The sequence below is a fragment of the Sceloporus occidentalis genome, unplaced genomic scaffold (assembly GCF_023333645.1).
Source record: "Sceloporus occidentalis isolate IW3139 unplaced genomic scaffold, rSceOcc1.0.p SCAF_3, whole genome shotgun sequence".
Lineage (NCBI taxonomy): Eukaryota > Metazoa > Chordata > Lepidosauria > Squamata > Phrynosomatidae > Sceloporus > Sceloporus occidentalis.
Genome location: NW_028316983.1, coordinates 136,050,043 through 136,064,557, shown reverse-complemented (window position 1 = coordinate 136,064,557; position 14,515 = coordinate 136,050,043).

The following is a 14,515-nucleotide window of genomic DNA, read 5'->3' as shown; positions in this document are numbered from 1 at the left end:
TTGTGCTTTGATCTCTTTCCCTTTCCCCCAAATCTATCAAATATTAAGACAGAACAAAAATGAAATTAACTTACATATTTTGCAATGTGTAATTGTAGTATGCTATGAAAAGCAGTTTAATGTGTATAACATTCTTTGAGGGGGACAGGAAATATAGATGGCAAATCAACTTTATCAGTGAAAAACTGTACCAGTTGCAGAAAAAGACAGGAAAAGAGATAACATTTAGGAAGATTCATGGAAAAGTGAAAGGTATGTGGTGGCTCGGTGATTAAGATGACAATTCTGATGATAGGAAGATCAGAAGGTTGGCAGTTTGTGGCTCCAGTGTTGCAGGATGGGTTGAGTTCCTGTCACTAGTCCCAGCTTCTGCCAATCTAGCAGTTCGAAAGCATGCAAATGCAAGTAGATAAATAGGTACAACTTTGGTGAGAAGGTAACAGCATTCAGCGCAGTCATACTGGTCACATGGTCACTGGCATAGTCCTCAGACAACGCTAGCTTTTTGGCTTAGTAATGGAGTAATGGAGATGAGCACCACCCCCTACAGTCAGTTGCAACTAGAAATTCATGTGAAGGGACTACTTTTACCTTTACCTTTATGGAAAGGTAAACAATTGAACAACTTGACTACTGTTGCCAGGTGAAATATGGGACTTTGCTCTTCTAACTTTAATGGTTATGTAGAAGAGGGGATTTCAGCAGGGGTGGTTTCCATGATAGCACTCGTGTTTCATGTGCCAACACTAAAGCAGACACTATCAATGCAGTCCTATTAGGGGCATGTATTGCATTTAGCTGAAATTGGAAGTTTCAGCAGAAGCAGACATTTCTGCACATTTGTCACTCTATATTGGTTTCTTTTTCTTATAGCAATGGTCTGTAAGGAACATAAACAGATGAGGTGTGTCCTCATTTGCATGTCACCACAATGGCTAAAACCCCAGTAACCCATTGGTCTGCAACTTGGCAGGCATAATACCCTTGTAAGGGCCTACTAAGCCTATACATTTCATCTAGTTGTGCCAACGAGGGACTCCAGTTAAAGTTAAAGAGGAATGGCCTTGAATCCAATGGCTTTTGGAAGTGTTGGAATGGTGTCTGAACTGAATGGATCTGGGCACATTCCTAAACCCTATACCTGTCTACTCAGACATAAGGCCCTTCATGTTCAACTCAAAGCGTATAGGATTGCAACCTAAGGCAATGTATTACTTACTATGCAAATTAAAAAATAGCTACAAGACTTGACAGTAGCATGTATGCTTGAGATACAGCTCTACATTGCAAATGTATATCCTTAGGGATGTGGAATTTGTTCATTGTAATTTCTGATATGAAGTGGCCTGAACTAAATATCCTGACCAAAAGTACAGATCAGAATGTAATTAACCTGAAGGTTTTCCCCTTCAAAATTTTGTGATGCAGCTCTTGGCTCATACTTTTAAAAACTGCATTTTTAGATAAAAGAGGCGCATTTGTATTGAGGGGATATAAATTTAGAAATTAATGTTTTCACATATATATATATATTTAACTGTATTTTAATTCAGGTTGTTCTTACTGTAATCACAGATTTATGAATGAAAGAAATGAAAAGAAAACGAACACTAGAAACCAGTTGATTTGCCCATCTCTCCATCTGTTATGTGAAATCGAACGCTTTCATGGCTGGCATCCATAGATTTTTGTGGTTTTTCCGGGTTATGTGGTCATGTTCTAGAAGAGATGCCAGCCACAGATGCTGGTGAAACATCAGGAAGAAACTCTTCTAGAACATGGCCACATAGCCCAGAAAACCCACACAAATCTCCATCTGTTACCTCAAGACATGCACCTTTTTTTAAGAACGGTAGAAAATATCTAAAAGTAATGCCATGCCAAAAGAGGGAGGTGGTAGACCATGTTTCACAAATATTTTGCATTTATACTAGGTGGGGTGGGGGGAAGGGAGGGAGGGAGTCCTCTGTCAGTTGGTGTACCACTTTAAAAGGATGCCAAACTCTTTCCAAAATGAAAGATATTGATAGAATAGAGGATGTATTGCATTGTTCACACATGCTGCTTAGGGTTGTGTCTACACATGCCAGGATATTCTGGAGGCAGCCAGTAGTATCCTGGGTCCCCAACTGTCCCAGTCTCTCCCACTTTAAATACACCTCCTTTCCCATGGCACAATGGCTTTCGGCACAGGCTTTCTGCTGAGCTGCCCAGTGTGTCTGCCACAACAGTGGGTTGCTTGCCTCTGAGGTCAGATTGAGGGACCCAGGCTTGATCACATGGCTGGATGCCCTCCCACCATTATTTTAAATTAAAATAAGAGTACATTATCTTTACAAGGTATATCAAACACAACAAAATAAATATCAACAAATAACTGAACATTAACACTTAAACAAAGGAATGAAAACATTGTGTGACAAAACAAAACATATAACAAAAAGAAAAACTTCCTTGACTCTTTTTTTGTACTGTTGCATTGTTTCAAACATTTACTACTTTCGTATATCTTGTTTTTATCTTATAACTCATTATTATATTACATATATAACATTCTACAATATATACAATTACATATACAATTTTCTACAATAATAACAGTAGGGTTTATATTAATCCAAGCCTATTACAGTGAGCCCGTGCCATACGCAGACATGGAAGCCGCTGGGAGAATGGGGGAATGCCATGTGCGGACATGGCACACGTGCACAGATGTGTGGAGTGCACGAGCCCCACTATATCTAATGAGGCTTGAGCATACGCACTTTTTGCCTTATGCTGGGGCCCCTGGAATGTATCCCCTGCATAAAGCAAGGGCGGACTTTATAGATTTGTCTCCCCATTCATTTTTAAAAGTAAGTTATTAATAGGTTACTGCGTGCCTCATTTTGACCTCAGAATGAGCAATCTGTAGTGGCGTCAGATGCGATGGGCAGCTCTGCAGGTTGCCCATGCAGACAGCCACAGTGGTGTAGGAATGGGGGACTCCAAATCTTCCTTCTTCCATATAATCCACCCTGCACACTTAGATTGTCTGGGGAAAATCTACTGCAACCAGTTAGGACAAGATTGGCAATAGTTACCCAATAGACCTTCCATTCTGCCACTCCCAAACTATGGAATGGCCTCTCGGAAGAGATCTGGAGCATTACTAATCTTGACAGCTTTAAAAAGGGTGTCAAGACGTATCTCTTCCATCAGGCTCACCTGGTCATCCCCTGAAATGAACTATCATACAGAGAACCCTAGGATGCCCATCTCTCTGTTGTTTGATTGTTTGTTTAATTAATCTAGATGTTATTTTACTATTGTTTCCATGAATTATAAGCTGTTGGTTGGAGGGAGGGACAATAGGCTTTATTTCATATCACTGTATTTTACTGTATTTTATTTCATTGTTGTATTTTACTGTTTTATTGTTATATTTTACTGTATGTAAGCTATGTCAATTATGCTGGAGAGGCGGGGTAAAAATAAAATTTCTATTCTATTCTATAGATCCTTTGTCACCCCAGTTTTCCTCTGGCTTCAGCATGTTTGATGCTGAGTTGCATGAGATAAGTTGTATTCTATTCACCTTGCAAGAAGAGACAGAAGTGGAGTAGATTCAAAGATGAGCCCACAAACAAACAAATCAAACAATACACACACCTTCAGCATCCTGGACAGCAGCTCTAGTCTCGAAGAGCTCCAGCCTTTTGAGTATTTTGCTCTCCCACATTTTGGTTGAGACCACTTCAGACCACCTTTCCATTGATCCCCTAAGGACATGTGAATATTTGAAATACAGGAAAGTATCTCGACAAAGTCTTACCCTATGACCTCCTTGAGTCATGGAGATGACTTGGGATTGTTGAAAGTAATGCACTGAAATACAAGTTCTGGCAGTTCTACCAACCTGGTAAAGTTCAAAGTACAGTGGTACCCCGGGATATGAAAGCACCGCCTTACGAAATTCGCGGGTTACGAAAAAAAATAATTTAAAAAAACTGTTCCGCGTTACGAAAGTTTTTTCGGGTTGCGAAAAAACTTTTGGTGCTTTTCGGCGCGATTTCACACCAAATCGCGGCTTTTCCCCATTAGCGCCTATGGCAATTCGGCTTGCGAAAGTCTTCCGGGTTACGAAAAGGGCAGCGGAACGAATTAATTTCGTAACCCGGGGGACCACTGTACAAAAGTAGTTTGCACTCAGTTGACACAGCAGAGAGGAGAGGAGGGAGTGGAACTTTGCCCTTCTCAATAGGCTCAGGCAAAAGCAAACTGCTACAACCTCTAGTAGCTTGTGTGTTTTGCACTGTTAATAATTTTTTCCATCATGACTATACTCTGATGTTGCTTGGGTACACGTGTCTTGGTTTTCATCTGTGAAATGTTAAAGGGTATGGATGAATGACAGTGGGAATGCCATGAATACTGCCCTGGCTTCTTTTCAAATTTGTTAGGGCGGAAATAAATAACAAATTTGGCTTTCTTTGCAGGCCCTTGTAAGGATTTTTAACTTAATGCATGTACACCACTTTTGACATTTAGGGGTAGCACTATATAAACACCATGAAGCATGATCCAGTTGAAGCTAACGCTTTTTCATCTTACTTTAATGTATAAAGGAGCCTCTGGAATTTTGTGATATACTTGTTAGCCCCTTTAAAACAACATGACAAATAAACACAACAACAAATAACAATAAACATGACAAAAGCAGAATAATTGTTAATAATTTAAAAGCAGTAGCCATAACATAGTAAAGTCATTGTTCTCTAGAAAATGGGATTCAAAGGGAGAGCAGAATGGAAGTGGCTTTATCAGCTAAACAAAATTATGAGGAATAGATGCAAATGGCCTTTATGAAGCTTTGCAGCTGGAGTTTGAGGCCTAGTGTGTCAGCTGCGTACCCTCTGTTGTCATATACGCTATAGGCCTTTGCCAAATAGTACGAATCTGGAAAAGGGAACTGGGGTTTGAGGTGCCAGTCTCTGTTATCACAGAATGATTGACCTTTCTAAATGCATGAGAAGTCAAAGTCCTTTAATCATCTGTCAATACAAGCAAAGCTCTGAATCTCTCCCTGGGCTCAGACACTGTATCTTAGCTTCAGTCTTCTAATCCTGTAGATATGGTCCCAACTCTGCCCTCCCATCCCCGTCTGCCTCCTCTCCACACCAAGGCAATAATGCCAATATTGACTTTTAATGCAAGGTCAATTGAGGGGCATTTCTGTCACCCCCATACTTATTCTTTTTTAAAAATATAAGATGAAAAGCAACTTTTTAGGCCCACATTTTCTATAGATTGGAATTGTATAGACTGGAAATGTGCCTTTCTGTGTATCTAACAGAAAGGAAAACAGAAGTGGAACAAATAGGAGTGGGGCTTGTGCCATTTCTCCCTTCATGTTCCAAAATAATTTGGCTGGCTTTGGGTGCTAAGCATTGTGACTTGTTGACGAGCTCTGTTTCAGGCAGCAAATATCATGGGACAGCCATGCATTAAAAGTAGAAAATTGGCAGTTAGTTGATCTAAATTATTATTATTATTGTTGTTGTTGTTGTTGCACTGGAAAATAGCTTAATAAGGCCTAAAGTTTTAATATTTTAATCTCCTTCACAAGACATGTGGGGGAATAACTAAAAGCTTGGAGTTTCAGAGACCTAATTAAGGGCAGGTTTGACTTCCATCCCCTCTCATAGGCTTCATCTTGATCCATTAACCATTGCCCCCTGGCCTGTGATATGCCAGCTCCTGCTGTCATTAACCTCTATGTTATCTCATCAGGTTCCACCTGTAAGCTATGAGGTACTGTGCTTTAGTGCCAAGGCTCTGACCCTTCACTCTCATAGAATTCTGGGGAGGAGGGATAGGGAACCCCATTTTACTTTCAAATGGCGTGTGTGTGTGTGTGTTTGGACTTTTTTCTTTAACAAAATGCTTGAGCTACCTCATTGAATCCCTTTCTTCCACTTTCAGGGATATATGGAAGCTGCTGTTCCCTTTGATTGTTCCTTGTTGGCAGACAAGGAAAGAAACTACATTTAAAAAAAAAAGAACAAAAGAAGGCCAGTCTCTCCTTCCTCGCCATTTCTTTTTCCCCCTGATGTAGGACCGCAGTTTGCTTTTAATGAAACTTTCTTTCTGGTCCAAGGAATTGTTAATAGAAAATGATCTTCTGGACATGGGGCAGAGAAAGGACTGGATTAATCTTTCCTCTTCCTCTCTCTGGCAGTTCTACTTGTGAAGAAGGACAGACTTTTGTCCCCCATCCTGCCCAGTTTTTCAGCAGTTTGACTTGTGAATGAAACACAAGGTACATGCAAGTTGGAATCACCAAGAATTTCATTTCAGTTTGGATTTTAGCAAGATTTACCAAAATTAAGAAAATGTTATAGTGAAAGAAAGCAAACTCAATAAATCTGCTTCTTCTTATTTTCAAGGAATTCTCATCCTATTTTTGCACATAAGTGGTTCACTTGCACAATCAAGGACAGAACAGATATTGACCAGAAGGGAAAATCTAGGGAAACATGCTCTTCCCTCCCTTGATAAGAACTGGAAGATCAGTACAATACCTTAAGGATTTGTTTCTCTTCTTTCCAATGAAGTCTCTCCTTCCCTTACAAAGCTATTACACAATATCATGGTGACTGAATTTAGTCTTTCCTGCTTCTACAATGTTTATGCAACTTTTTTTTAAAAAAAAGAAAAGATTCACATTAATATAAAGCTTTCCAGAATTTGTAATGCACAGGGTTTTAAAAAAAATTCTTTTCAAAACCACAACCAGTTAGCAGATTTAGATATTAGATAGTTTCTGAAAAAATAAACGTACTGTGTGTGGGGTGGAGGAGTGGGGTGGGGTGCATATATCTTCACTGTAAAGGGAGTTGACAAAATGAAACAAATAAGAACAGCCCAATACACACTCCTGAACTAATTTTGGAACAGAAGTACTCATTGGAATAAAACTACTCTGGAGAAGCCATGTTATGGATTTCAGCCAATCTTCACAGAGGGAAAAACAATAGGGAAAGATTTTGAGTAATGTTATTACAAATTTAGATGAACTACATTTTCAAGGGTTTTGCCTTTCTGAAGAAATTTCATAAAAGCTACTTCTTTCAGAGAGAGTTGTGCTTGTCTACGACCATAATAAAGATGAACTTGAACTTGAACACAGAGAGAGATGGAAAAAGGAAGGGATGTGGGGGAAAGAGTGTTTCTGGTTTAAGTTCAAAGTGCTGGTTTTCTACTTTTAAAGTCCAATAGAATATGGTCCACATAGCTTTCTCATTTGTTAAGATGATCAGATGAAATCCTGATGCATACAATAACTATCTTCAGAAGAATTTTTTTAATATATGGAAAAATAAGTCACCAGTTCCTTGTGCTTGACTAATTCACAACATCCTCCTCTTGTTACCTCAAAAGGTGGGGGGCACTAGAGGTCCTCACCAATAGTATCAGCATATTCTTGGTATTTTGAAGGAATTTATTAGCTCAAAATGAGGCCTGTGAAAAGTGGGTAACTTGAGAGGATTGTTCCACCTATTAATACCTGTACTAACTGCAGAGAGAGTCTAATTTCAATGTATAAGAGTTTTATTTTGAAATGTGCAAAGGTGCACACAAACATAAAACCAATGCAACTTCAAGAACCATGCATGTCTAACAGAAAGAAAGGTATGAAAAATTGGATAGTGAGAAATCGGAATTAGAAAGGGTGATAATTACCAGTCCTAAAGAGAATGTTCCAAGGAAGATGGAGAGTGGCTCAGATGGAGTCTGAGGGATATACAGAGAGTAATGCTCTGGCTTGGGGACAGAGCCTTTGTCTGTAGCCATGAAGTGGCCATGTGCTGGGCCAATATTTATATCTAGCCTTGAAGGATGCTTGTGCTATCCTGCAGTGTAACAAAAACTTAATGGGTTTCTCATGGAATGAGTAAAAGGACTCTGGTGAGACTGATGGCTTTAACGCTGGAGTGACAAAACATTGATTGGACTTGAGACAATCCTTGGGTAGTCAGATAGGAAATGGTGAGTAGGGGTGCGGCCTAGGGTGGGGAGGAGATATGTTCTTTAATTGCTTTGTGGTGGGGCTACTTAGTCTTCATTGCAAGATGCTATGCAGATAGCTTGGGAGAGTGATCAGCAAGCTCATGAAACCTTTATTGTGGTACTATCTAGGGCCCAAAACACACTGAAGAAATAATCTAGTTTGAGACCACTGTAACTGTCTTTGTTCAGAGTTAGGGAATCCTGGGAACTGTAGTTTATTGTGGCACCAGAGCTCTCTGCAGAGAAGGCTAAGTGTTTCACAAAACTACAGTTCCCAGATTTCCCTAGCACTAAGCCAGTGCTCTCTCAAACACTCTCAAACTGGATTATTTCTGCAGTGAGTTTTGGACCAAGGTCTTCCACATGTCTTTGGGTCAGTGTGCCTTTACTACATGAAACCTCCTACTGTTCCAAAGGTTGTTATGACCTCTTGAAAACATGCCTGACACTAGATATCAAATATGAAACCCCATATTCAGTGTGAGGGGTGTAGTGCATTGTATCAGCCCCCACATCCCAGTCACATCAGGTTCCTGAGCTTTCAGATGGGATGGAAATCATGCACTTCTCCAGGTATTGTTGGATTGCAAGTCCCAGCTAGCATAGCCAGTGGTGAAGAATGCTGGGAAATGTAGTCCAATAATATCTCAAGAGCCACTTGATTTCACTTTGGTGTAGACTAGAGGAACCTGTGCATCTCTTCAGAAGAAGATGGAGAGTTTACCCTCCAGGTGTTCTCCTTAGTGTGTTTGAGTTGAAGATGGACCCAGCAGGTGTAGGGACTCTATGGGTGAGACTTTTCCCTCCACACACAAAACAACCCATGGATTCCTGTGATGGGGATCTTGCATGGTTCAAAGCAGCAAAATTCTTCAGTTACAGTTCCCAAAGATACATTCTGTAGCTTTTCTTCTGTACAATAGTAACTTAATGGGGAGATATGCGGGAGAGAAGGGGAGAAGTGGCCAAATGCATGCCTCCCAAGCACTCTTGACAGTATTGTTCTTGCACAGTTGTAATGTGTGTGAAGCCTTGCATTCTTTGGGAGATGAGTTTGAGGATGCTTGTGCATATTTCTGGCCAAATCTTTGGCGTCCTTAAGCAACTGGGATATAAAAACAGTTCTCTTTAACAAAGAACTCTTTATATCATCTGCAGGCTGATCATGGCTTCCAGACCAGTATAAAGAAGAATGAGTTCTTGCGACATAGCACTTAAGGCTTTGCCAGCTAATATTGCTTCTGAATCCACTCATGCTATTCTTTTGCGTTCTTGTTAGTACCTATTTATTGGATGTGTACTACATTTCTTACAGCTTTTTTTAAATAAAAAAACTGCAGCATGTCTTTCTGAAGTGATGGTATGGTTTAAAGAACCAATTATGTCCACTCTGACTTTTAATTTCCCCTCCACCAGTTTTATACAATTAAAATGCAAAAGTGCCATTCTACAGATGCACTGCAGTATTATAACTCTAAAAGGTAATTTAGTAAGAAAGGGGGAAAAAAGGAAGCAAACATATTGTTCCAATATATCTCAAAAAAATTTTTTTAAAAAGAAAACCACTGGAGGATGGAATAAAATGTTGCAACTGGCACCAAGAATTGCTCCCCGTTCCCACCCCCCCCCCCAAAGGTAATGAACCGTGGAAATGTTGTTTGAGTATTTTAATACTTTCCAAAAATCTACACCAACAAATATTGCACCCTCCTGAGACATTTGCCCCATCTGGGGGAGCCCAAAGTCAGCATTATCATTCAATTTTGCTATCATTCTTCTTCACCTAAATAAAATTGTGATGAATTTGTTTAGCAAGATAGAGATTATTGCTATCAATAAAGCACATAAAGGAGAAAAAGTCTTATGGCTCAAAAATATGCACAGCCAAAAAGGTGCAGGATAATGTAGTGACCAGGAACCACTTCAGCCTACAGAGAATTTCAGTCTGGATTTCTCAAAACAAAATTTAACATTCTAGTCTTTGACACCTCTCACTACACGAACTAGGTTAATGAGAACATTTTCAACTTGGATGTTTTGAGTACTATTGTTCTGTATGTAGCAAGTGGGATTGCTAAATAGGAACATACAACACTCTCACCAGCTCACAAGATTCTTTGAGCCTGATCTAACTTACAGCTTTCCAGAATTGTGCCATTTTATGTTCTCTCTCTCAAATTTTTGGATAAAGCTTTCAAACATACAGTCTTCATATAAAACTATAATTAGTATTTGTTGTTGTTGTTGTTGTTGTTGTTGTTGTGTGCCTTCAGGTCATTTCTGACTTATGGGTTTTTTTTAAAAAAAGATGTGTTCAGAGGAGGTTTGACATTGCCTTTCTTGAAGGCTGAGAGAGTGTGACTTGTGCAAGGTCATTGAGTAGGTTTCTATGGCTGAATGGAGATTTGAACCCTGGTCCTCTAGACTCCTAGTCCAGCACTCAAACCACTATGCTATGCTGATTCACCATGCTGAAAGTGATACAGCCCAGGAAAAGCTTGACCATTTGATTCTGCTGCTTCTATAAATCAGTCTTATATTTTATCCTGTCAACTGTCTGAGCTGCTGAACCCAAGATCTCTTTTGGTCACATGTCAAAATAAATACCGCTTGACAGTGGCAGAATACCTTTATCATCTCCCATTGCTTGCTGACTTCATAGAACCCTACACCTTTAGTCTTCACAGGAAGAAAGAAGGCTGTGATCTCAATATTCCAACACTTTTTATTTACCTTATCTGTAATATAATTAATAGATGACAGCATAAAGATCAAGGTGGCTATCAAAGAAAATGAGATGGCTTCATACAGAACTTGCTCTTTTGAATCATTCTAGGACTCTATCAAAGCATGTGTGATAATTTCATGTAAATCCCGGTTGTTCAAAATCTGTAACTTTTAACCTGTACATACCATTTTTAACACACTACATTTCAAAGGCATTCAAAGCTGATCTAATTTGTATAACAGAATTACATTATAATCTGCAAGCAGCACATCACACTGATTTCTCAAAATTAACACCAGGCTCATTATTAAGACATCTTCAGAGGTCTACCATAGCTGTAGTTAAAAAAAAAATCCAAACAAGTCAAATAGCAGCCTTGGGATTCAAAACAATATCTCAAACATATCTAGCTTCTTAGCTAATCAAAGCCTGTGCCCTAAACCTTTTGTTTGGTAGTGTTAAAATGTATATACTAACAAAGTAATATTCATGGGAAATAAAAATCATATGGTAAACTATTGTGTTACATACACAGTGCTATATATAGTGGATAGCATGTCTTAGCCTTGAAGCAGTTATCTCTTAGGTTGCCTTACCTCACAGGGTTGTGGTAGGAATCATATGAGAAATAACACAATATATATTATCTTGCACTACATAGAAATTTCTTGGTTTTTAAAATTTTTTTAGAGCAAGATGGAAAGTTACCGAACTCAGAGGAGAACTGTGCCAGCAACACAATGTACCAGGTACTGGTGTCCAAAAAGGCACCCAGATCCAAAAGCCTGGCTCTGAGGGTCCTTTCTCAGATCTTGGCATTATTACTTGGGTCACCCTTAAAAATTGCTGGAGAGCTATTGTAAATTGAATCAGAGGTGATTTTATCCAGGGCATTCTGCTCACAGTATTTTGCTGTAAGAATCCTTCAGTGCAAGGCAAGGTGTGCAGGGTCTGGGCAACTTTGGAAAGCTGTGGAATGGACACTTCTATGCCATGACATGGCCTGAGGAGGAAAGCAGGCTCATGTGTCCTTCACAAAGGAGATTAGTGCACCAGTATTTATTCATGTGCTAGGCACGGGATGTAAAGGCACAGAGAAAGATTCTATCGCACAGCTCTGTCCCTGGGCATTACTCATCTCATATCTGACCCAGGCTTCTCCCAGACCATTTAAAGAATGGGAAAATCCTGTTCTTTAAAAGGTCTGGGAGAAGCTGGGTTGGGTACAGGATGAATACTGCCTGGGAATGGAGCTATGTGATAGAATCCGTTCCTGTGTGTTTACATCCAGTTCCTATAAAACTAGTGCATTAATCTTCAAAAGCCCGAGTTAGGAATATTTTTTGAGCTGCTTCCCATCTGCAAGTTACAGCTGGCCTTCCATCTCCATGGATATTTTATCCATGGATTCAAGCATCCACAGCTTGAAAATATTCGAGATATATATATATATATATATATATATATATATATACACACACACACACACACACACACAAAATTTTCAAAAATCAAACTTTGACTTTGGCATTTTATATAAGGGTCACCATTTTACTATCAATTGTATTTAATGGGACTTGAACATCCAGAGATTTGGTATCCACAGGGGGGTCCTGGAATGGATATTAAGGGCCCATTCTACTATTGTCACAGCTGGAGCTTTCTGGAGTAGTAGGAGGAGGGAAGAGAGGGCATGGCTGGTCCCGCTTGGTGCTCTTTGCCTTGGGGCTAGCACCCCATTCTTTTCCACTTGGGACTCCCAGACTTGCTAAAGCATGATGTCTAGGAAACACTACTCCACTTAATTCAATGTATGTGAACTGTTTCTGACAGGCCAAACACAGAATTTGTCTTTGAATTCTAAGAAGGTATTAGCAGGATGTAAAATAAACCAAAATTAAACATCTTTAAAAAGTTATATCATTAGCGAAAGGCTGCACGAATATATTCCCTCCCCCACTAAAATTTAATAAGCTTAATAATATTTAAAAGTATGGTATGTTAACCTGTTAAAGAAATAATCATGTTAAGTAGTAACTATTTTCTGTGCTCTATGCCAAGACCTATTTTAATAACACCAGAGAGCCATTTAAAACAACTGTACAGTATATAGGTTGATTCTTCATAAATATAAACATTATAAAAATTATTAATTTCATAAATTTATTTAACAAAACACACTAACATTTGAGCTCCAAACAATCAACTTGTGTCCTTTGTGACTATTTACGCCCAAGGACAGACCAAAATGCTTGTTCCTCATTACATCCAGTAGAAGAATTTAAGGAGACAGACATTCCTGTCCCCAAAGGAAGGTTGTGTGTGCTATTGTTTGGATAACACATAGGGGATTATCACATGAGGCACTTGCCATGCTGGAATCATTGCCCAAATGCTTCAGAAGTGCAGAAGTGGGATAGCTGGTTGGGCTTCTGAAGCATCATTGAGGTGTCTCGCTCTTCTCTCATTGATAAATCGTTTGTGGAACAATCATTTTTGTAATAACAGAAGTTCCTGTTATTACAGAAATGGCTGCTCCACGAATGATTCATTGATGGGAGAAGAGCAGGACATGCTTCAGTGATGTTTCAGTAGTGCGACCAGCTATTCCACCTCTGCACTTCTGAAGTTTTGGGGCAATGTGCCTCTTATGACAATCCCCATAGAGACAGTAAATTTCTAAAGGTGGGTTCTATGTTAACAAAACACAAAGAGAAGTTTGAAGCACTTGTTTGGGAGGTTCCAAAAGTAACTGATGGACCAAGTTAAAAAGCACCAAAACAATTCAAACTTATTAAATTCTGTGTTCTGGTCATGTTTATTAACTCACCAAATCTGGAGGCTCTGTGACTAAGCATGCGGATTTTCATAGGATTACATACATATAGACAGGCAGACAAATTTACAGTTTCTATTATTACCAATTAAAAACAAACTGGAATTAGAAAATTTATCAAAATATTGCCATTTGGACCAATTTGATAACAATGGACATAATGTGCCAAATACAGGGGGTTTATATGAAGAAACAGCTTCAAACATATGAGATTATCAGATGGGTGATATCCTGTCCATGAAAGTGATCACAAAAAAGTCATTCATACATTTGCGCTGGTCTTGTCATTAAACTGTCAGTGAAGTGGAACTGCATTAACGCATTCTTTCATTAATACATAATGAAGGGCAAGGACGGGAGAATTCCACTTCAGTGATGGGACAATGACAAGATAAGTGTGACATCATATGAAAGTCTTTTGTGCAGTCGCGGTCAATCACAGGACACTGACAGGATACTGACAGGATAAGCGCAACATCGTATGAAAATCTTTTCATGATCATTCTATAAGGATGGGAAAAAGATGGGACAAGGACGTCCTGTCCCCCACCTGATAATCTCCATAGAGTCAAACAAACACACTTCAAATACACAGCCAAAAAAAAGCCCACACCGAAAGCAATTGTGGTGGAGTGCTTTGAACGTTTGGCTAGAATCCAAGAAAACAGTGCTCAAATCTCCACTCAGCCATGAAAATCTATTGGATGACCTTGGGTAAGTCACAGTCTCTCAGCCTTAAAGGAAGACAATGGCAGACCTTCTCTGAATAAATGTTGCCAAGAAAACTTCATGAGACGGTCTTCCTAAATAAATGTGAATTTGAAGACATTTAATAATGCCAACAATAAAACAGGGGGTCTATTAGAGAACTGGTAATGAGGTCTGAAATAATGGTGCAT